The sequence below is a fragment of the Dermacentor albipictus genome, chromosome 6 (genome assembly GCF_038994185.2).
Source record: "Dermacentor albipictus isolate Rhodes 1998 colony chromosome 6, USDA_Dalb.pri_finalv2, whole genome shotgun sequence".
In the NCBI taxonomy this organism is placed as follows: Eukaryota; Metazoa; Arthropoda; class Arachnida; order Ixodida; family Ixodidae; genus Dermacentor; species Dermacentor albipictus.
Genome location: NC_091826.1, coordinates 31,296,102 through 31,317,616, shown reverse-complemented (window position 1 = coordinate 31,317,616; position 21,515 = coordinate 31,296,102). Strand labels below are relative to the sequence as shown.

The 21,515-nt window shown below is 47.1% G+C and overlaps 1 long non-coding RNA gene across 1 annotated transcript in view; it reads right to left on the bottom strand.

The window, feature by feature from the left end:
• Positions 1-21,515, bottom strand: part of LOC139046810 (uncharacterized) — a 190,112-nt gene that overhangs the window by 39,562 nt on the left and 129,035 nt on the right. Inside the window, exon 3 of the long non-coding RNA XR_011506938.1 lies at positions 13,073-13,300. This is a non-coding gene — a long non-coding RNA (uncharacterized lncRNA). The remainder of the gene's footprint in view (positions 1-13,072; positions 13,301-21,515) is intronic.

Genomic DNA, 21,515 nt, shown 5'->3' with positions numbered 1-21,515 from the left:
GGATTCCACATTCGCTAACATATAACCACACAGACCCACGGAAACGCATAGTTACACATTAACTTACACATAGTTCCACATCCGCCACCAAGCTTTGTGAGTGGTGGCGCTGGCTAACACTCCCAGGATTAGTTCTTGTAGCAACACATAAATATCCCAGAAAATGGATGGGAAAACGACGACGAGGTAGCTAAATTGGTAGACCATCGCACGCGTGACGCGAAGTATGGGATCGTTCCTTATCTGCGGCAAGTTTTTTCATCCACTTTCATTCTCCGTTATTCTAACATTTCTTTAATTCAATTAGCAAGTAATTTCCCCTGTGTTGTCCTTGGTGCTTTTGTTGGCGTCTTATGCTAATAGACAAACTAATGGTCACAGTAAACAAAATGATATTCAGTGTACACAATGGTCATGTACAAGTGAGTGATCTGGAAAAACGTAATAATTTGAGAACGGGCGGATCGTCGGTGAGCTTTCTCCATGCTATCTCGCAATACCATCATCGTGTCCCAAGCTATACCTGGAATCTCTGTCAGAGCATTTCTGTTAATAACTGTCGCTTTCATCAATTTTTTTCATTTCTGGCCAAACACGTCTCATCAGCGCGTGCCTTTTAGCCTACTTTTGCGAATAGTGAACGCAGAAACCTACATGGATCTTCGAACGACTGTTCACGTATAAGTATTTGCAGCCCCTCAGGATTCCTTACGGCAAGCGCGCATTGTGCTACGCTTGCCTTGACGATGTTAAAACTTTGGCCTTTCCTCATTTTTAACGCGACAGCGTTAAAAGCCGGTGTCAGCGTCGGTGGCGTTGGCCGTGAGCGATAAATCCCAGTAGGCACTTCATGAATAAAAAACAACTTGCAAGATGGGCTGGGTGGGAATCGAACCAGGGTCTCCGGAGTGTGAGACGGAGGCGCTACCACCCAGCCACGAGTTCGATGCTTCAAAGCGCTACAAAAGCGCGTCTAGTGAATGAGGTGTTGCGTTAGAAATGAGCTGTTTCTAAGGGTCAGGCGTGCGTCGCTTGCTCAGACGCGCATTTCGTTGCCGCGCCGAACGCGGCGTTGCTCGACGCTCACCGCGTCCGATGCGGGGCGCGTAGTCGCTTCGCCGTAGCGCATTGTCTTACATCCCTTGGCGGGTCGACGGGAACGCTGTCGCGTTCCACGCTTGAAGGCGAAGCTTAAGCGTCCTCCATTTTTTTTGGGGGGGGGGGGAGCGGGAGGGGGCGTCTTATAGGTACAATGCGCGTCCCATGAAGACATTTAGCAGAGCGCAGAAATTATATTGACCACGGTGCACTCGACTCTCGAGGCGCATTCGAGCCGTCGGCGCCGTCGGCGCCGCCGCCGCCGTTGTCGTGCTGTCCGCCCTGGCCACTCGAGAGCGGAGGGAGGGAGAGAGGGCCTTCACAGACGCACAGTGCAAGTTTGGCTGCCGAAACTACTAAAGCGCAGTCGACATGCACCTTCAACGCCCCCCTAAACTGAGGCCCTCGGTCTCACGAGCCCGCGGGCAGCGCTGTGCCTTTCCGCTGCGTAGAATGACGGTTGTGTACACGCTTCTGTAACCACGCTCTCCCTCTTTCTATTCCCCTTTTCCCCACCCCCAGTGTAGGGTAGCAAACCGGATGCAGTTCTGGTTGACCTCCCTGCCTTTCCTACCCTTGTTTTTTCTCTCTCTCTCTCTCTCTCTCTCTCTCTCTCTCTCTCTGTAAGCACGCTAGTGTTCCTGCTGAGCTTCTGCGACGTGCATGTACACACTGCGCTTAGCTGGACGCGGGCACTTAACATCGCCAAGCTAACGTTAGAAGAATCGACATTTGGGAAACATGGTACTGGTTTAACGTCTTGAAGGTGCAGCGCGAGACGACAGAGAGAGGAGGCAGAAAACACGCCGTCAGCGTGCGTTTGTGTCACGCGTTTTTCCTGTATTCGGCCTTTGTCGCGTAGCGCTGACCCTTCAAGAAGCTAACGTGACCTTAAATTCCCGCTTGGCGCTGACTAAAGCCGGCGGTTTCCCGTCGGTCTCGTCTCGCGAACCACCAAGGTGGGACGCCCGCAGCGCCAGCTGGCGACGCTCCTCATCACGCGAGCGTTGTGAGACGCCTGGTATGGCTGCCGGGGCGCTGTTTCTTGTACACCAGCAGGAACGGGCCTTGCCGGCTGCGTCGCGCGACCAACCCAAGTGTGGTTAGAACACCGTCCGAGGAGTCTAAGCGCAATGCTAAACCTTGCTATCGTTGTCGCATGCTTTCCCACAAAATTGGTAGGAAAGCATGTGACATCCTTCGGGAATTCCTTCGTCTCCGTCGACAGAACAGCGGTCAGAAAACCATTCCTCGAACTGAAGCGAAAAGTTCCTATCTCCATTGGAATTACGCATGCAAGACAAACCTCAGTATTCGTTTCTATAAATAAAAGCACAAAACAAATGTCAAAACCACAAATTGCAGTTGCCGGGAAGCAGCCACTGCAGGTTATGCGATTTAATATATATATATATATATGGGTCATTCCATCTCAAGTGTACTCGGTGTTTTATCGACCATCTGCGATTCTGCTGAAAAAAATCATACTGTTTTACCTCAAAGTACGAAGTAATTATTCAAGCGATTTTTCTTGAAAAAAAAATTTCTAATGGCCTGAGGACGCTTTGAAGATTGCGCACACAAGTGAAACTATGCCAGGTAGAAAAATTTCTACAAAGTTATTGCTTTGACCTGTTACTGCGAATATTTTTTGAAATAGTCGCCAGACGGTGCTCTTTCGTGACTATTGTCGTTTATTACTTTTTGTTTTATTTTACATAATTTTTAGCCGTAAGGAAAAGTCGACAATTGCCCCTTTTTTAATATTTTTATAAAAGAAAGTAACGTTCCCACGAGGAATATATTCACAATAGGGGCTTGGTATGTGTGTATACTAGATGATAAAAATATTCGTATAAGAAATAAAGCCTAAACTTTTGCTTAATGTCATGGTAAGTATGAGAAAAATTACGTTCTGACTCAATTTGTGGCTTCATTTTCGCAATGTAACGTTCCAAGTAAAAATATGGCATAGTCGGCATCGGATAGTATGCTTTGCTGTCTATCTATGTACAAAAATTCAAAAGATTAAATTTTGTTTTAAGCGAGAAAAAAATTTTTGAACTGAACAATCACAAGGTTGCGCGGAGCATCTCTTTGCTTCGCCTTCACTGCATAGCACGTCGGCCGGTGTTTCAGTCTCGCTCATTTTACGCGCTTCTTCTTTTTCTTTTTGAAGACGAGGTCTTTTTTGGCGACTTCAGGTTGATTTGCAGTTCGTGGGGACTGAGTTTCTGGCCATTGTCATCTTGTAAGATTATATAATTGCAGGCCTTCTAGTGCACGTAGGACAAGAAATAGGCGTCAGAGTTAAGCTTGGAACGAAAAAGATTCAGAAAGTTAGTGTGCTACTATATACGGAGAAGTTATAACGCGTAATTTTTAAAAAAATACGGTGAAATAAATTCGATCAACATGCCACCAGTCACTAAAAACGCGCCAGAACAGGAACCAGAACTGTGGCTTTATTCAACGAACAGGCGATTTGTGGCGTTCTGCTAAACCTAAAACAACGAAAAAGGCCACTGGCCGGCTTGATTACGTTGTAATTTCTGACTGTACAGAGCACGACGCCGTTGCAGTGTCCGCGTTCCAGGCACAAGTTGTGACAGTACTTAAGCAACAGTTGCCACATCTATGAAAAATCCTCTACTTTTCTGACGCAGCTCCAGCACAGTACAAAAACAAAAGGAACCTTGTGAACCTCTGCAATCACGAAGATGACTTCGGAATTGGTGCAGAATGGAAATTATATGCTACAGCTCATTGCAAGAGTGCCTGTGACGGTCTTGGCGGCACCGTGAAACGGCTAGCAGAACGAGCAAGTCTTCAGAGCCCAATTCGTGACCAAATCATGACCCCACACCAGCTGTTCACGTGGGCGAAGGAGAGTATCCAAGGGATAACTATTCTTTGAGTTTCGAAGGAAACTGTTCAAAAAAGAAAAATTGTGCTGTCCCCGCGGTTCAGCAAAGTCACTACTATAAAAGGCACACGGAAGTTTCATCACTTTAAGCCCTTCTCACCGACTTCAATTCTCGCTGGGGTTACATCCTATTCAACCACAGAAATAGTTCGAGTATCGAAGTGAACTGTGCTTACAGTGGAAGGCTACACGCGAACGGAGACAAGACGGGCAGGTATATAGGTTATATCAAAGTAAGTTTGAAATAAGGCCGTGCGAAATAAAGCCGCCATGAGAACGTATATTCTATTTGTGATGTTTTATTTTGGGAATCATAAATATTTGCAAACGAAGCGCTGGGTAAAAAAAGAAAAGAACACGACTCAACATCTAGCGGTGGTCACCGAAGAAAGTGTCCTCCATGGCGCATTAGGGCACCATGTGGTTTGTTGTCTATAGTGTACTGCCTTTGGGATCAGCCAAAAATTTTAGACAGCAATGTCTCCGGGATTGGCCCATATCTTTCGTAGAGCCACACTACCGGTTCCGGTTTTAGGCGCATGCTGTGCGAACGGGCACATGTAAAGTTATTTCGCCATTAGGCATTGTAACTTCTCCGTATATAGTAGCACACTAACTTTCTGAATCTTTTTCGTTCCAAGCTTAACTCAGACGCATATTTCTTGTCCTACATGCACTAGAAGGCCTGCAATTATATAATCTTACAAGATGACAATGGCCAGAAACTCAGTCCCCACGAACCGCAAATCAACCTGAAGTCGCCAAAAAAGACCTCGTCTTCAAAAAGAAAAAGAAGAAGCGCGTAAAATGAGCGAGACTGAAACACCGGCGAACGTGCTATGCAGTGAAGGCGAAGCAAAGAGATGCTCCGCGCAACCTTGTGATTGTGCAGTTCAAAAATTTTTTTCTCGCTTAAAACAAAATTTCATCTTTTGAATTTTTGTACATAGATAGACAGCAAAGCATACTATCCGATGCCGACTATGCCATATTTTTACTTGGAACGTTACATTGCGAAAATGAAGCCACAAATTGAGTCAGAACGTAATTTTTCTCATACTTACCATGACATTAAGCAAAAGTTTAGGCTTTATTTCTTATACGAATATTTTTATCATCTAGTATACACACATACCAAGCCCCTATTGTGAATATATTCCTCGTGGGAACGTTACTTTCTTTTATAAAAAATATTAAAAAAGGGGCAATTGTCGACTTTTCCTTACGGCTAAAAATTATGTAAAATAAAACAAAAAGTAATAAACGACAATAGTCACGAAAGAGCACCGTCTGGCGACTATTTCAAAAAATATTCGCAGTAACAGGTCAAAGCAATAACTTTGTAGAAATTTTTCTACCTGGCATAGTTTCACTTGTGTGCGCAATCTTCAAAGCGTCCTCAGGCCATTAGAAATTTTTTTTCAAGAAAAATCGCTTGACTAATTACTTCGCACTTTGAGGTAAAACAGTATGATTTTTTTCAGCAGAATCGCAGATGGTCGATAAAACACCGAGTACACTTGAGATGGAATGACCCATATATATATATATATATATATATATATATATATATATATATATATATATATATATATATATATATATATATATATATATATATATATATATATATTCACGTTGTAATAACGGTGCAGAACGGCGCAATGTCAAAACTGTGAGCTGCGCATTTAACTCTTTATTTGGCAAACTTGCGGCCCAAAAAACCAGTAACGCTAAAGCAGAATGACAGCGACGAGCAAAGACGACGATCGTGGAAAATCTGATCTGCGGGTCAGGCGCGTCGGCTTCTACACACAACTCGTCGAAGGTTCCAGCGTTAGCGCTGCTTTTCGCGTGCATTCCAGAAAGTGCTACGCAATTCGTGTCGCGCACACAATCTCATTAAACTAGGTGCGGCGACAATACACAGCAGATAGAATCAAAGATGACGCTGAACAGCTTTTGCACTGAACGATAACACTAAGTTGTTTGCGGGTGAAATGGTGAAATGCAGCCCCCGGAAAAAGGTGTGTATATATATATATATATATATATATATATATATATATATATATATATATATATATATATATATATATATATATATATATGCCACGTCTCAACAGACGGCGCTTGTCTTCGTTACGTGGCGCAAGAATTTAGTTTGGCACGCTGCTCGCAGATGCCGTAATGTTTTTGTCCCCATGCCTCCAGCATAGAGTTTATCACTATAACACCTAGAAGGAAATCTGGAGTCACCATCTATGGGAGTTTCTTAAGGGGGCACCATGCCGTCATGGGAAGGACGGTATATGTGCCTGCGAGGCTCGCGTTGGCTGGTGTTGTAAGAGGCTTCGTCTAAAACGTGGATATGGCTGCACAAATAACGCGTTCTCAAAGTAAAATCTTCATAAAATGTTTTCATTCGCGCATATTACATCTTTACTCACCTACAATGCATGACCAAGCGAAGAAAAGCAAGAACAGACGACCAACTGTTTCAAAGCGAGCGCGAACCTTGTCGTCTGTCCTCCAACTTTAGCCGCCCGCTGATACGTTTTACGTAACATATAATCGTACACGCAATAACAAGTTCTCACAGTTAAACAAAACATGTTTTCACGTAATAATAAAGCTAATACGGCTTTTCACGTGCTGTTTTAGTAGAAAATGAATCATTGTGACAGACGGAACGGTACTTGCCAAGCTCGTCTTTAAAGTGTCCTGTCTCTCCAAGAACGATGCCAATCCGAAGTCACAATATACCGGCATTCCCATGTACACCACAGCGCAGCAGCGCCACATTTCCCTCTAGGTAATGTAGTGAGAAACTCTATGGCCTCCACATAAGTAACGTTTCTCGCAAAATAGACGGCTACGTATATGCGGTATTTCATCCAGAATTTCGACCGGAATTTCGACCGACATTTGCACAGAATTTCGACCGACAAAGTAATGTGAGTCCAGAGGCTGCAAAACTGGGGTGCCGTGGTACGAGTATTCCGGATTAATTTTTGACTTCGACAACCATCCTCTCATAGTCTCTGCTAAAATTTTTTTTTCTCTTCGGGCGCCGCTGACTAGCGCCGAGATGTAACGAACCTTGCATCGCCACCCGTCCCCCCCCCCCCTTTGGGAAACGGCGCTGCATCGATTTAACGACTCATTTTATTGCTTTCACGCGGAAATGTTCCTGCAGATCCCGTGGATCGAAATGTGGCCGCATTGCACCGATAGCGTAGAAACTGCTCATCCCGTTACCAATTGGTACGGAACACCGTAAAGAACTCTTCATTACCGGTTTCTGAAGATGCCTGAAAAAAACAAAACAAGTTGGAATGAAAGGACCGCAGAAAGGTTTACAGCTACCGGTTTAGAAACTACAGCAGCTACTACTTGCAGCTGGGATTTCAACGCGCCCAAAACAAAACGAAAATGTTGAAAGATTTACGGTCACTGCACTATAGGTTTGATAAGCGAGTTCAAAAGGCCCTTTGCCCGAAACCCTTCGGATAACCCGTTTCTATGTGATCTCCTTTGTACGTTTAGTTATGAATACCATACACCTCTGTCGCTGCAACGTAGGCGTTATCGGTACAGAATATCCGCTGCACTCAATTACAAGCCGTGGTGGCCCACCGGCTAAGGCGTTTCCGCTATTAGTGACAAGATCTGCTAGTTAAGTACTCTGACTGCTGTGGCTGCGGCCGCATTCCACATGGACAAAATATGCAAAACGGTCGCTTGAAGTCGCGTTTCGTGGAACGTTGAAAGGGCCTCGGCCGTCGATATAAGCTGACCTGGAGTACCCATCCGTTGTGGGCCAGCCTTACAATCTTCGGTTGTTGCTTGAGGTTGTTAAACTACGCCGGCTGCTGCTCCCAATTAACGGAAGAATGAGAGGGGAACAAAATGCTCTTCTCAAGTGTCTAACCAATATAAAGTTGCTTCGTGCTTCCCCCCCCCCCCCCCCCCCGAGATTGTGACAGTAACTTAAACGATCCGAGAAATTCTTCTTCGAGATATAGATCGCAATTTGTTGCAGTGACATCCCCAAATCTTGCCGTCAATAAACGCCGATTATGCGCGTTTGATGAAGAAGAGGCGCCCCTATCATCCTATCATCATTTCCTATCGTCGAACGTTCACGATCGTGTCACCCCGGAGCGTGCTTCTTATGTCACATTTAGTATTACTTGTTCCATGTGAAATGGGAGTAGCCGGCAAAGATTTCCTACATATCATGCATTAAAGAAGTGGCGATCTAGCGGTAAATGACAGAGATATGCGGTATCAATACAACGCATACATTTGGGGTCCTAGATCGATGAGGTAAATCTCTCTCGTCCATTGCACAGAAAAGTGTTGTTGAGGAGCTCACTCGACACACGTCCGGCCTCATCGAGGAGCAAAGTGCGGATGACGGTGGTGCGGAGTTGACGTATATATATACCAGCTTCCCGTACCCTTTTCACTTTGTAATCCCAATGCTACCGCATTAAAGAGATTGTGGCCTTGCCAAGCACTGCATGTGTTCCAATAGGTGGCGTGTACAACATTGCAACCATGACTTGCTTCTGGCTCCTGCAGCCACTTCCGGCTCTTGCAGTACAAAAAAAAAAACATGACCTTCGAGATTTCTTTTGATTACTTCGAAGAAGCTGTCGCCATGGGCGCGATTTCGTCTCAAACTGCTCTGGCCAGTATTGCAGACAGCCTACGTTAAAAGCTAAGGAGACAGCTTCGAGCGCATGCAACGTAACGCACCAGGAACCATCCAGGACAGCGGCTCTGCCACAAGAGACCTTTAGCGTGTCCGCTATTCCGGCAAACCGGAGCGGTTTGGGCGGATTACCGGATGGTCGGGGGCGTAAACGTGAGAGGCCGGAGCGGTGCAGCCGCCTGGTGTTGTAGAGCTCAATCAAACAAACTCAAAGCTAAAATTGCAGTAACCTACTTTATTCTGCTTCGCTGCTGGTGCAAAGTTTCTGCAGCGGCGCAGTTGTGTTCACAATTACCCCGCTGTCGAGAACTTACACCCCAGCTAAGAATATATAGTAATTGGCTCTGTGTTCAGGTGGTTGAGCTTTGCACCACCAGCTGGCGCCACCAATCTGGCCGCTCACGCTTACGCCGCCGACCATCCGGTAATCCGCCCAAACCGCCCCGGTTTTGCCGGAATAGCGGACACGCTAAAAGTCTCTATTGTCTTGAATAAAGAGAACAAATAGCGTGCGCGGAGCGCAGCTTGGACCATTGCGGAAGCGCCGAAGAAAGGGATGTCGGAAAAGAACCGTCGCACTATTGCAGCTCTAAAGCCATTTCCCCCCCCCCCCCCCGACATTCTGTATGTCACATTGCATGGGAGCGAATTTGCTTTAAAAAATAAGTATCTGCAAAGTTCAGCAGTTCGTCTGGCTGATCGGAACGCATTTACTGACACAACAGTGGGCCGTCGTAGCAGGTACCACGCGCTCGGAAGCACAAGGACGTTGCCATGCAACAAGCCACCGTGGCCAGTTTCAAGCATAGACCACCACCTTTTCGTAAACAGCGTCACGCCACGGCCGTGCGCAAAAAGAAGTGCGAGACGTCTGCAGAGAGCTGGTGAACAAAACTTTTTCCGTCGCTCCACGCCTGTCGTGGCAATCTGCAGCGATGAATTTGTCCGAGTACGTGAGTTTGCCTCCGGAAGCTGCCCGCCAGTGTTACGTCGAGGCGCTCTTCGCTTGCGACGAGCGGTACCCTGATCCTTTCCTCATTAGACAGCTGAGGAAACGAACCGAAGCGTTGGCCGAACGTGCGATTCGGCGACGTCAATGTTAAATGTGATTTTATGTTCTTTATGTTTTGCTTGATTATTCCGATTTCACTCTGAACATTTGTATGACCATTTGAGCGTCTCTATTTTCGATTTTATTGTTTAATTTTTTTTTTGCAATAGATTGTTACGCTCTGTATGTATAACTGGTGAATGTTCTCTTTATTGACTATAACTATTGTATGTGTGTCTGATTTCTGTACCACTCGTGTGCTACTGTTTGTAGGGGTTTCTGGACATAGTCAAGCTGCTCATGCAGCTTTTTGCCAGAAAACCCCCCAGTTGAACCTGGAAAATAAACTTACTTACTTACTTACCTCTCGTGAGCTCTCCTGTGCCTACCCGCCGCCGTGACTTAATGGCTACGGCGAAGCGCTGCTAAGCACGAGCTCGCGGGATCAAATTGCCGGTCACGGTTATCGCATTTCAATGAGGGCGAAATGCAAAGAAAAAAAGAACGCCCGTGTAGCATGCACTGAGGGCGCTTTCAGGAGACCCAGGGGGTCAAAATCAATCTGGAGCCTCCCACTACGGCACGCCCGTTAATCAGATCGTTGTTCTGGCACGTGACACCCCGGAATTTGAGCGCTAGGACCACATTCCCTACACGGGAGCGATGATCGTATCGCTTGCCTTGCAATGGGGCGACATGTGTCGACATTTGGTTGAGCTCACAGAGCGCTGAGAATGCTGACGATCAACACCTACGACCGTGACCAAGAAGCTCGGTCGCGACTGAATCGATCTGGATCCAGCAAAATCTCCGGTGTAGACGCACTGTATTGGGATGCGACTCGGTCGCGATCACAGTTGCCCATGTGACAGGGTCATCAATCGATTGCGCTGAATATTTAAATGCGTCTTCGCGACACAGTATATAAAAAACCACACCTCACATAGCTCACACAAATCTAATGCGATATGTCGAGCAGAGAGCTCTCTACGTGTCATGTGCGATTTTCAACGCGCGAACGCGAACGTGGCCACCATGTGTCCCCGCTCTTGGGAGGCGGCCCTCCGCAACCCACTCCTGGCTGAGCAATGTTGGGCTGTCCAGTAGGCCCACGATGCGGCTGGCAGGCTAGGACTGTCGGTCCCGACGCGGGAGCGGCCCGCGACGTGCTAATACGCGTTCTGCAGGACTGTAAAATTAAAGTTACTCAATCAATCAATCAAAGCAGCAGGACACTGCCAAGGCAGAAGCCGCGTAGTTCGCCCTTTCGAAAAAGAGAGCAAGTGAACTTGGCAGATTACATCGGCGTGTGATGGCTGAACCCACGTTTGCCGCCGCCTCTCGTCTCTAGGGAAACGGAAGAAGTCCAATCCCACTGCATTTTAGAGCGCAGCTTTGAGGTGCCCGTTCCTGCGGCGAGGGTCGACGTTTCCGGAGTAACCGTGCGAACGAGCACGGCGAAAGATGCGAGTGCCCGCTGCGCGCAGCGGTGGTTGAGAAAGGCGGCGAGAGACAGGAGGCGCGAGGAGGATAACAGAGATAAGGCTGCCGAGGAATCATGGGATGGAAAACGGAGGAGAAGGGTATGGCGAAAGCGTGAGGAGCAAAGCGTAGTGCGGCGACGGTGGCTACGAGGTGGCGCCAGAGTAGCGCGCGTCGTCTGGAAGGCTTATCGGCAGCGGCTTCTGTGAATACATTACTGAGCAACTCACGCAGCAACTCACGCAGGAAGGACGCAACTTCTGGCAAGTGAATCCAAATCGCGCTGCGTCGGAAACTGTTTCCGCGGCAAAGGTAAAGGTACAGGCGCCCAAATCTTTAACTGGTGTGCGGGAGCGACGACTTTTCCGTGCGTCAGCGCCGTTTGACGGGGCGAGGCTGGAAACAATCTGAGGCTAAGCGCATGCGGACAAAGCGCGCCCAGCTGGGCCCATCGTCTACTAGGCTGTTTCCAGCCTCGCCGCGTCATACGGCGCTGACGCCCGGAAAAGTCGCCGCTCCCGCACACCAGTTAAAGATTTGGGCGCCTGTACAGTCATTACGCATGAATGGAAGTTTCGCTGCCAACGTTACTTCAGTCTCATCTTCAAGACATCTACTGTTGATGAGCGAAGTGGCTGGTTTGGGAATCGAGCCATTCATTTCGGCATCTTATACCAAGAATGTTGGCAAGATACGCCAAGGGCCAGTTGAGTATACGGAAGAACAACTGGTTGACTTCCTGAAGGATCTTGGCGTGACATCTGCCCGTCGTCTGGCGCGCTACAATCGCCAAGAAGACGGAGCGGTAGAATCACGCCCTCTGAGAACCGTCATTCTCTATTTCAGAGAAGACAAACCAAGAACCATAAAGAACAATGGTAAAAAGAAATGCTGTAAGTTGCTTTGGAAGGTTAGCTGAGTGAAGCAATGGGAAGTTTTAACCTCCGCAAGAAACAAGAAAGAGTAGATGTGATGACTGATTATCGGATGTTATTGGCGCGAGGGCCAGGTGTGCGTGGCCAGGGAGTACGAAGACTATGGTAATTAGTTGCCAATTCTGCATGAACTGTGGATTACGAAGGGTAGAGTGCTACGCACGATGAACAGGTACGGACTCCTGCAAAGCTGCTTTGCAACTGTTACGATCGCTCTATTTCAGAACGCTACGAATTACCTACGACCCGAAAATGGCCTGCCGTTTCAAATACATGCTGAGACTGGTCAGTCCTGTTAACCCAAATTTAGCGGCCACACTCAAAAAAGAATTTGCGGATAAGAATCGTTTTCCTGCGACATCCCACAGTGGGGGATACCAGATTAACTTTGACCACCTGGGGTTCTTTAACGTGCACCCAAATGCATAGTACGAGGGCGTTTCTTTCTCTTTTTTTTTTGCATTTCGCCGCCCATCGAAACGCGGCCCCCCGCGGCCTGGATTTCATCTCGCCCACTCCGGGCTTAGCAACACAACGCCAGAGTCACTCCGCCACAACGGTGGGTAACCCCGATACAAGTTGTCTCCGGTAAATTTTGATTTTCTTTATCACTGCCACCACGTAGTATATCATAAGCCAGCTGTTCTCAGTGGAAGCCGATGCCTATTGGCCCTTCCTATTAAGCGCTTAGTCGCGACTCTATTTCTTTGTTGTTGCTTTTTTAGAACAAGGAAAATAAGATTCAGATTCAACAATTCAATGAGAAACGGTGGCACCGGTAGCTTCAAGAAACGTAAAACTTGAATTATCGAAGCGGAGCGTGATTAGTACACGGAAAAAGCGAAATTGGGACCCACCTTCTCGAGGCACTTTAACTTGCTTCTGTGCTGTCCCAAGAACGTGTACCGTATAGCTCGAAGTGTGACCTCGAACATGTCGGTAACTTCACTGATAGCCCACAATCGGGCCAAACTAGTGGTCTCAGTGCCGGCACCTAGGACGGGCAGCATGCTTCAAGTGTGACGCAGCCTTCCGCAAAATGGATGCTCGCTTGCTCAGCGGCAAGGCGGAATGTGGTCTCAGGCCTGCGTCAGTTCAAACGGACGCACCAGGACGCACATTCAGCCAATCGGGACAAGTGACACGAACCGCTTTTGTTTTTGTTTTTTTCCACGAATACGCACACAGGGGCCACGGGCCTCTGAAAATCCCTTCCTGCATATATTAATTACATGTTTGTTTCCTCATCTATATTCAAAATAAAAAGAAAACACTGTAAAGCCAAGTCAGCACAGTGTCGAACTCAAACTTTTTTTTTTCGTTTCGGTTTCCGTTTCGGTTCAGCGAAAACGTTTGGGTTCCGTTTCAACTCCGAAGCGGAAGAATAACGGTTCAAACCGGTTCGGACCAGTTCATGTTCATTTGCACAACCGAAGAATAATTAAAGAAAAACAGCACCAATTTATTTGATACAAGAACCCGACGCTGCTGATAAGCTGCACGGAAAGATTACACCTGCTGCTTGTTCTTCAGGCCGCATGTAGGTGCAAAAGAATTATGCAGATTTAACACCAATGCTGGAATCTATGTGATGCGAAGCTTCATCGAGAGAGAGAGAGACGGGGAGAGTATAATGAGGAAACGTAGAGAGTCCTCCAGCCTCTTACTCCGCTCAAGGGTAAAGGGAAGAGGCGAAAAATCATGTACTGAGCAATGGTGATGATGAAAGCCAGCAGGATGCGATTATATATACACGGGCATGTTGGAACGACTCGTTCACCGCCTTAAATCTAGGCTTGTGGTAACTAAACTTTCTAAGAGCGTTGATGGCTGGCCTGATTTATGCATCCGATCACTTGCCCAGTAACACTTTTTCGCTGAACGGCCTGTTGCTGATAGGTGATAACGAAGAGATCAATTCCTTTTGTTCACAATCATCCTGGGGACAAGCAACAAGCGCACGTGCTCATCTGTCGCAGGCATACTTTGCACGCATCACAGTTTGGTGTGTCCGCGCGTCGGATGCGATGCAAATAAATACTGTCGCATTAACGCAACACCCAGTCTGTTCCCCCCCCCCCCCCCCCATCCGCCTGAAGCAATACGCCGAAAAGCATACTAACGCAGCTGCTACTTTTAAAATCACGGGACGATGGCATTGATTTACAAATTAGGCAAAGCATAGTTGAGCCACCAGCGCAGATAATGCATGGATGAAAAGCTAAAACAAAAAAGTGGTCAACCTGAACCGAAGAACGTTATTTCTTTCCTTTCGGTTTCGCTCTGGAGTGAAAAAAAAAATCGTAGCGTTCTGGTTCCGCTCCGATGCGAGCAAATATATATTACATATTCTTGTTTGAAGTGCAGTTCAGGTTGGATACCTTGCTACAAGTACGTCGTGTTCCTTTGCTAAGTTGTTTCTTCAAGCACACCTTGTCTTTATGACGTGCCTTCCGCGAAAATGCGGCTTACAGGTGAAGGGATGCGGAGACTTAGCAACTGCAGCATTCGGCTACATTGAGCAAGGAGCATCGGGTTCGGTTACCTGCCTCAGTGGGAGCATTATGAGGTGGGTCTAAACGCACGCTTGCTTGTTGAAGTTTGAACGCTTCTTGCCGCAGTCATACAAGGAGTGCATCAGCGTGGTGTGTATTTTCCGTGAGTGCGACCTTCTTAATTACGGGGTTTTACGTGCCGACACCACTTTCTGATTATGAGGCAAGCCGTAGTGGGGACTAAGGAAATTTCGCTGCTTTGGAATGCAATGTGTTCATTATGGATTCATAAACAATTAACAACTTCCGATCAGAGGCTGTCCAAATCTCATGACGTCACCGGAAGCTAGCGTGTGTGAAAGCATCAATGGTCTACTGCGTTTCAGCAACTTCTTGTTTCCTTGTCGTATTTTTGTTTTTTTTTTGTTGTTTTTTTACTGAGCAAGACTCCGCCCACAGTAACGTGCACGGTCTCTTGCATCCCGGAAGTGTAATGTACCAATCCAGCTTACCACAATATTTCCGTTTATGCATAAGTCCCATTAACTTTTTTTTTTCCTCCCGTATGTGTCATGAAGACCGTAACAAATAAAAAAAAAATTCCCAAGTGCTAACATTTGCACACATGTCCCTGCAGTTCTTGAATATACTCAAGAAAGCTGCACGAACAATTTTTATTTATCTATCACCAATAACTGAGTAACGGCGACCTAATGCTGCGCTAAAACATTTTTTTTTTTTTTTGAGTGGCAGGGCAAAGCATTTTGACTATAAACGGAATGCACTAAAGTTATGACGATGATAACATAGAGGGGGGAAAGAAAGACACTACATAACACAACAGGTACGCGAGCGGCACGTTTTGGACTCCTGGCGCAAGGACGAAACCTCATTCTGCCCCAAGCTGGGTAGATTGCGATGTTACACCCTGCTTCACTTCCCAGAGATTCCTTCGCACCCGAAAGAGCTACGCAGCCGTCGGAATATGCTCTACGGCATTTCCCCTTTAAACAAAGGCTGAAGAATTACTCTTGTTCCCAGGAACAACTTCTCACCCTACCCTGGCACAGGCTTCACGGACCTATTGCCGGCCACAGCCTGCTCGCCGGCACTCAAACGTAACTTGCTCTTAACCACCGCAGTAGGCCGTTAGCTATGCTGTTCCGCTTCTGACCTCGAGGTCGCGGGTACGATTCCGTCCACAGCGTCCGCATGTCGAAGCGGGGAGGGGGGGGGGCGAAACGAAAGAAAAAAATTAAAGATGGCGCATTCCGTCGGGGAAAAAGGAGTGTTCAAAAGTGTCCCCAGAGTGCTCTCTCAAGAGGAATGTGCTTGGTTAGAACACACTGGCTGGCTAGTTGGTTAGAATCCATGATAGAGTGCATAAGCGAGACTGAACGGGGGACGTAGAAAGAAACAGATACACAGAGACAACGCTTCAAACAATCAAGTAATTAAGTAAACAAAAGTAAACAATCAAGTAATGTGCGGCAGCGAGCGATTAGGAGCAGTCACGCTGTGATCCAATGGCAGAACGGGGGCAGCTTGGGCGATGCCGAGGGCAGTCGAGGGCAGCTCGCGAGCTGCTCCAGCGAGAAAAGCGCAGCGCGAAGGAAGTCACGTGATGGAAACGCGTCATATCCTTCTATTTTTGGTGGTGCTTCCGTCGTCTTGGTTGAGTGTGCGGCAGCAGTGGCGGCTGGGAAGCGAAGTTCGCTGGATAATCACTGTGGGAATGTAAACTATCCGTCCACGCGATACGCCATCGCCGATCGCATCTGCTCTGTGAGCGCCCGGAACGTTTCTATTGGGGGAGCAAGCAGTCGAGCCCTCACTGCTCTGCTGCTCTGTCCCTCACTCCTCTTTCATCCCGCTCCTGTTTTTTGAGCCATTAGATTTTAGGCGCACGTTGAGAAACCCCACGGGCGAAATTTAAACAGCTCGCACTGCGGCATGTTTCATAATCAGATCACGGTTCTGGCACATAAAATCCCACGGTTATTCTTCTTTAGAGGGACACTGAAGCGAAACAATAAATCAGTTTAGTCTAGTGAAGCATTGTTTGAGAACCCTGCAGGCAGTCATTTAAACAAAATAGTTTTATTATTAGATGAGAAAATGAATTTCCAAGTATCAGTATTTGAATTTCGCGCCGAAACCCCAGCGCTGGTACGTCAGCGTGACGTCAGGGATTCCAAAGTACGTTTTCGCATTTGGGCCGCGTTGGCTGAATAAAGGTACCCGAAACTTGCCATGTTTAGTATTTGGTTCCTTTAGAACACAGTACAGTCAATCTGTACCGCTATATATAGTTAGTAGGCCCCAGAAGATGCCATAGAAATCTAAGACGTAACAGCCCCGAGCTGCGGGAACTCAAGTAGGCGTCGCCACCCGTTTTTCGTTCTTGCGCTTTTTCTGGCTTACCAAACGGCTTATTGTTGTAAGAGCGGTGTTTTTGATGTTGAACAACGGTAATTTACTGATGCAGAAGAAATCATCTTTCACTTTAGTGTCCCTTTAACTTGCTTGAATTGGAAATCAGTAGCCACACTGGCGATGTGGAGCTTCAGTTTCTCTAGTAAACAAGAATATTTTCCGTTAAAAAGACGCGCAATAGTTTACAGACCTCCTGATACAGACAAGTCACGTGGTACACTGCAGTCGTCCTCCATTCTTGAAGTATCGCTACCGCGCATTTTTTTATTCACTCAGCCCAGCTCTTAAAGGGAAGCTGAAGAGTCTGTCGAATTCAATAAGACGCTCATATACGGATGCGGGAACCTTTTAAAGGGCCCCTGAAACGGTTCGAACAAATTTCGTAGGCGCGTAGGGTACAGCTTAAGTAGAACATTCGCATCACAATTTAAGTGAAGCGTTACGTATTAATGGAGCTGCAAGCGATTAGAAGTTACCCTCCTCCCTAGCTATGCTTTTCCTCCTCAACTCGCTCGCCGAGCGAGCGGCGCTAAGCTCCGCCTTCACTGGTTCAGCGTCACGATGCGACGTCACATCGCTCACTTCCGGTTGTTTAGGAGCACGCCCCCTCCCGCGCGAGACCTCTCCGCTAGCCGCTTGGCCGTCGACCGAGAGCTATCGAAGCAGCGTGCGTTGCGAGCATTCTGTCGTAGCGCCGAACGTGTCCGGTACTCCGCTAAAAACAGGCAAGCTGGTCATTTCGGCAAATGACTGGAGGCATAAACTCAAGCTGATGAAGGAACTTTAGCGTAGACGTACGTGAGCAGCCTGATCGGTCTGGACGGTCCAGACACTTGCTGGCGCAGCGCTTAACCAGTCAAACAAAGCGCTAATATTGCTCTAACCAAGTGTAAAGCATTTTAAACATTATTAAATCAACGTGTTGATGATTACACTCCTGCGAAAAATACGCACCAGCAGCAAAATATACACTTCGTTGCTGCTACTGTGTATGGTTGAGCTCTGTGCCACCAGGTGGCTGCACCGTGCAGACCGTCCACATTTGCCCTTCTGCTCATCTCGTGGCTCATCCCGGCACAGTCAAGCGGCCAGACCCTGTCCCCTTGCGCTTGCGTTTACCCTAATACTGGACTCGCGGTTTGCAGGTCGCTAAGTTTGCAGTCCACAAGGCAACAAAGTCGAATCATAGTGCTCGCTAAAAGACTGAGACCGACTCTGACCGCGGAGCTCTCGTCAAATGGAGTACGTTGTAACACAAGCAGACGACACTTGCTGTGTGCCGGAAGTGCTGAAGTGTACTAAAAAACTATTCTTGTGTATTCTCTTTGTGTTATTTTCTTTTTACAAAAACAAAGTAACTAACATTCCAACTATGACGAGCATCATTTGTTCACCATAAAGTTGGAAAAACTATCGACCACGCGCCCTGGTCAGCCAATCAGATAGCTCGCCCATGTGACGTAATATGGGTTATTTGCATCATATGGGTAGGGGCGGCTTAAAATTCAGCCGAGCAGTGCGCTGCGATCGGCAGCGATGGGTATTTTTAAAACCTTATAATAAATTACACGCTTTACGCAGAGCACTTAGATGCATCAATTAATGATCAGAATAACCTACTCTGACGACTCAGTACGTTTGTAGAAAATCGCCAAAATCGTTTCAGGGTCCCTTTAAACTATGTAGGTAAACTTTTGGGGTTTTTTTTTTCAATTAGGAGCGACGTAATCGTCGGTTGAAATTGCGCTGTAGCTCCGCCCCCCCCCCCCCCCCCCCCCCCCCGTCGAGTGAGCGAGCGGAGCGGAGACCGGAAACCACGATGTTGTGACGTCAACTCTAGTGTTTCGTTCCTTCGCAGCGTCCGCGAGCGTGCCTGACCGCGCTTGTTTCTGCGTGCGTGCCACCGTAATCTGCTTCAATCCAGCCTGCATTCTTTTGTTGGTGCGCCTGCGTGTATGTAGAGTGGTAGTCAACGTGCGTGGTAGTCAACGTGAGTGGTAGTCAACAGATGAAGGTCACTATACACGTACTGCATGAACCGGGAAGCTTTTCACGCGTTTAAACCGTCTTTGTAGATTGCCGACAGCTTTGGACAGCGCACAAATGCCGGTGATCGCATCTCCGCTTACGTTCCACGAGGAGGTATGCAGGAACACAACACTACAGTTGTTTGACCGGAAACGAGCTCACTAGATCGGCGAAAGATCGGCGAGATCACTAGATCGCTTTGCAAAAAACAAACTCACCAAAGAGCATTTCCAACACGAGGAGATCCCAAGACTTTTCCTTCGTTCGCGTCGAAAGCACTGCTCGCACCACCATCGTTTGCTTCTTCAAGAGGCCGGCTCTTCGCAATCGGCTCGTACATGTAGGGAGTAACGTCGAACTCCTCAGATAAACGCAGTCTCTCTAAATTTTCCATTACCGTCTCAGAAAAACAGCACCAAACTACCTGGCACCGCGCTTCATGTGTAGCGGCAGCGGTCGGTTACTAGAGTTGATGTCACGAGGCACACCGACCAATCACAGGCGGAAACGAGACGCGCGAGCTGGGCGTGTCCGCTGCTGCACTTTTCGTCGAAATAAAATATATTTGCGCTTTCTTTCGCCCAATTTCAATACGATATTCGAATTCGGAGGGTTGAAAACCATTATATACAGATGTTCACTCATTTTTGCTGGAAAACCTTTCAGCTTCCCTATCAGAAACTTTAGCTGAAGTCAAACTCCTACGCGGCCTATTCAAATACATGTAAAACGCCAAAACGTTTCTTCTGAAAAAACCCCTGGACCGATTTTGATGAAATTTGTTGCATTTGAGAGAGAGAGTAAAATTCTAGTGACCATTGGAAGGGCAATTTCAATTTATGGCCTGTATTGTATTGATAGAATTTTCAAAAATTCGAAAGTTTGAAAGTTTGAAAAATGTAGAAGCACATAGTTTGCAAATCAATAGTTCTCAGTACAGAAAAGATTACGCGGTCCTGTAAATGTCATCCATTAGATCATTCAGAGCGGGCAAATTCAGAATGTCAATTTATATCTTACGTGAAAAGGTTTTGCAAAAGCTGCATTTACAAATCAATTTTTTTTTTAGATTCATGCGTAACATATAAATTTTGTTCGCTTTAGATGTACTATTAGATGAATTTCACAAAATTGTGATATCGTTTTTAATTGCTGAGTTACGGAGTTCTAAACTTGATAGTGTGGTTTTCAGAAACTTAGCGATTTCTGCCAATTTTTAGTAAAAGAAACTGACGACCTAAATCATAAATTCGAAACCAACAGTCACTAGATTTTAAGTTTTCCTCTTAAATGCAACAAACCTCGTCAAATTTGGCGCAGTGGTTGCCGAGAAAAACGAATTCTCCTTTTACATGTGTTTAAGATGGGAGCACCCGAGCTTCAAGCTTCCTCTTTAATTATTGCCGTGCGTTCTCTTTGATTGGCGAAATCCATATAGGTGACGCTCATGAGACGGCAATGGCGCGAGTTGATATGCGACACGAACTGGAGCGACTCCGAAATTGGCGCATGCGCATTACGTGACGCAACCTGTTTCCCCGCTTAAGCGTTCACAGAAAGAAGCTGTAAACTGTAAGAACGCAAACATTTTATGCCCCCGCCCCCCCTCGCTCCCCATCAAGTGCTACATGAACCAATACAAACCCGTGATGACCCGTGGTTGTACAGTCGCGATCAATTTGAAGGTGATCGCTCGAGCGGTGACCGAAACTAGGAGCAGCGCCGCATTACGTCATCGCCGTCAGTCGAGAGAGAAGCGTCGGATAGCTCCCCTTCTCTCTCTTTTGCTGTTCCCTGAGCAGCTGCCACTCCCGTCACCCTTCACGAGACAACCTGCAAATTCATTTCGATTACCTCATCAGCTTTTGCACAAAGGCGTCATTGTTAGCCAAGGTGTGCATGAGACACCGACGCACACACATCATTGCCATGAAAGGGAAACAAGCAAAAAGGTGGCGTGTTAGTCTTGGTGGTGACGGTTGCAGCCTGGAAGAGCATAAAAATGGAAGAAGGCAGGGACTTTTTATCTTCGCAGTTCCGAAATCGGCCGCTATGCTGCTTGGAATGCCCACCGGTAGATGCTCGCGCGATCACCTTCAAATTGATCGCGACTGTACATGGAATATCGCTGGTACCACCGTTTCGACAAGGGGGCTTGTCTTTGTCAGGGCAGCAAGCGCTTTCCTAAGCAGCCTAGGTCTACGCGTAGCCCGAACCATTAACAAGCGTTCGAGATTGCGCGTAGCTTTTCACCATGCTGGCTGTACAACACTATGACGTCGGTGCATCCCCCGTATTCAAGTCGTCGGGTTATAGCACGAATACAAGGTTAAAAAAAGAA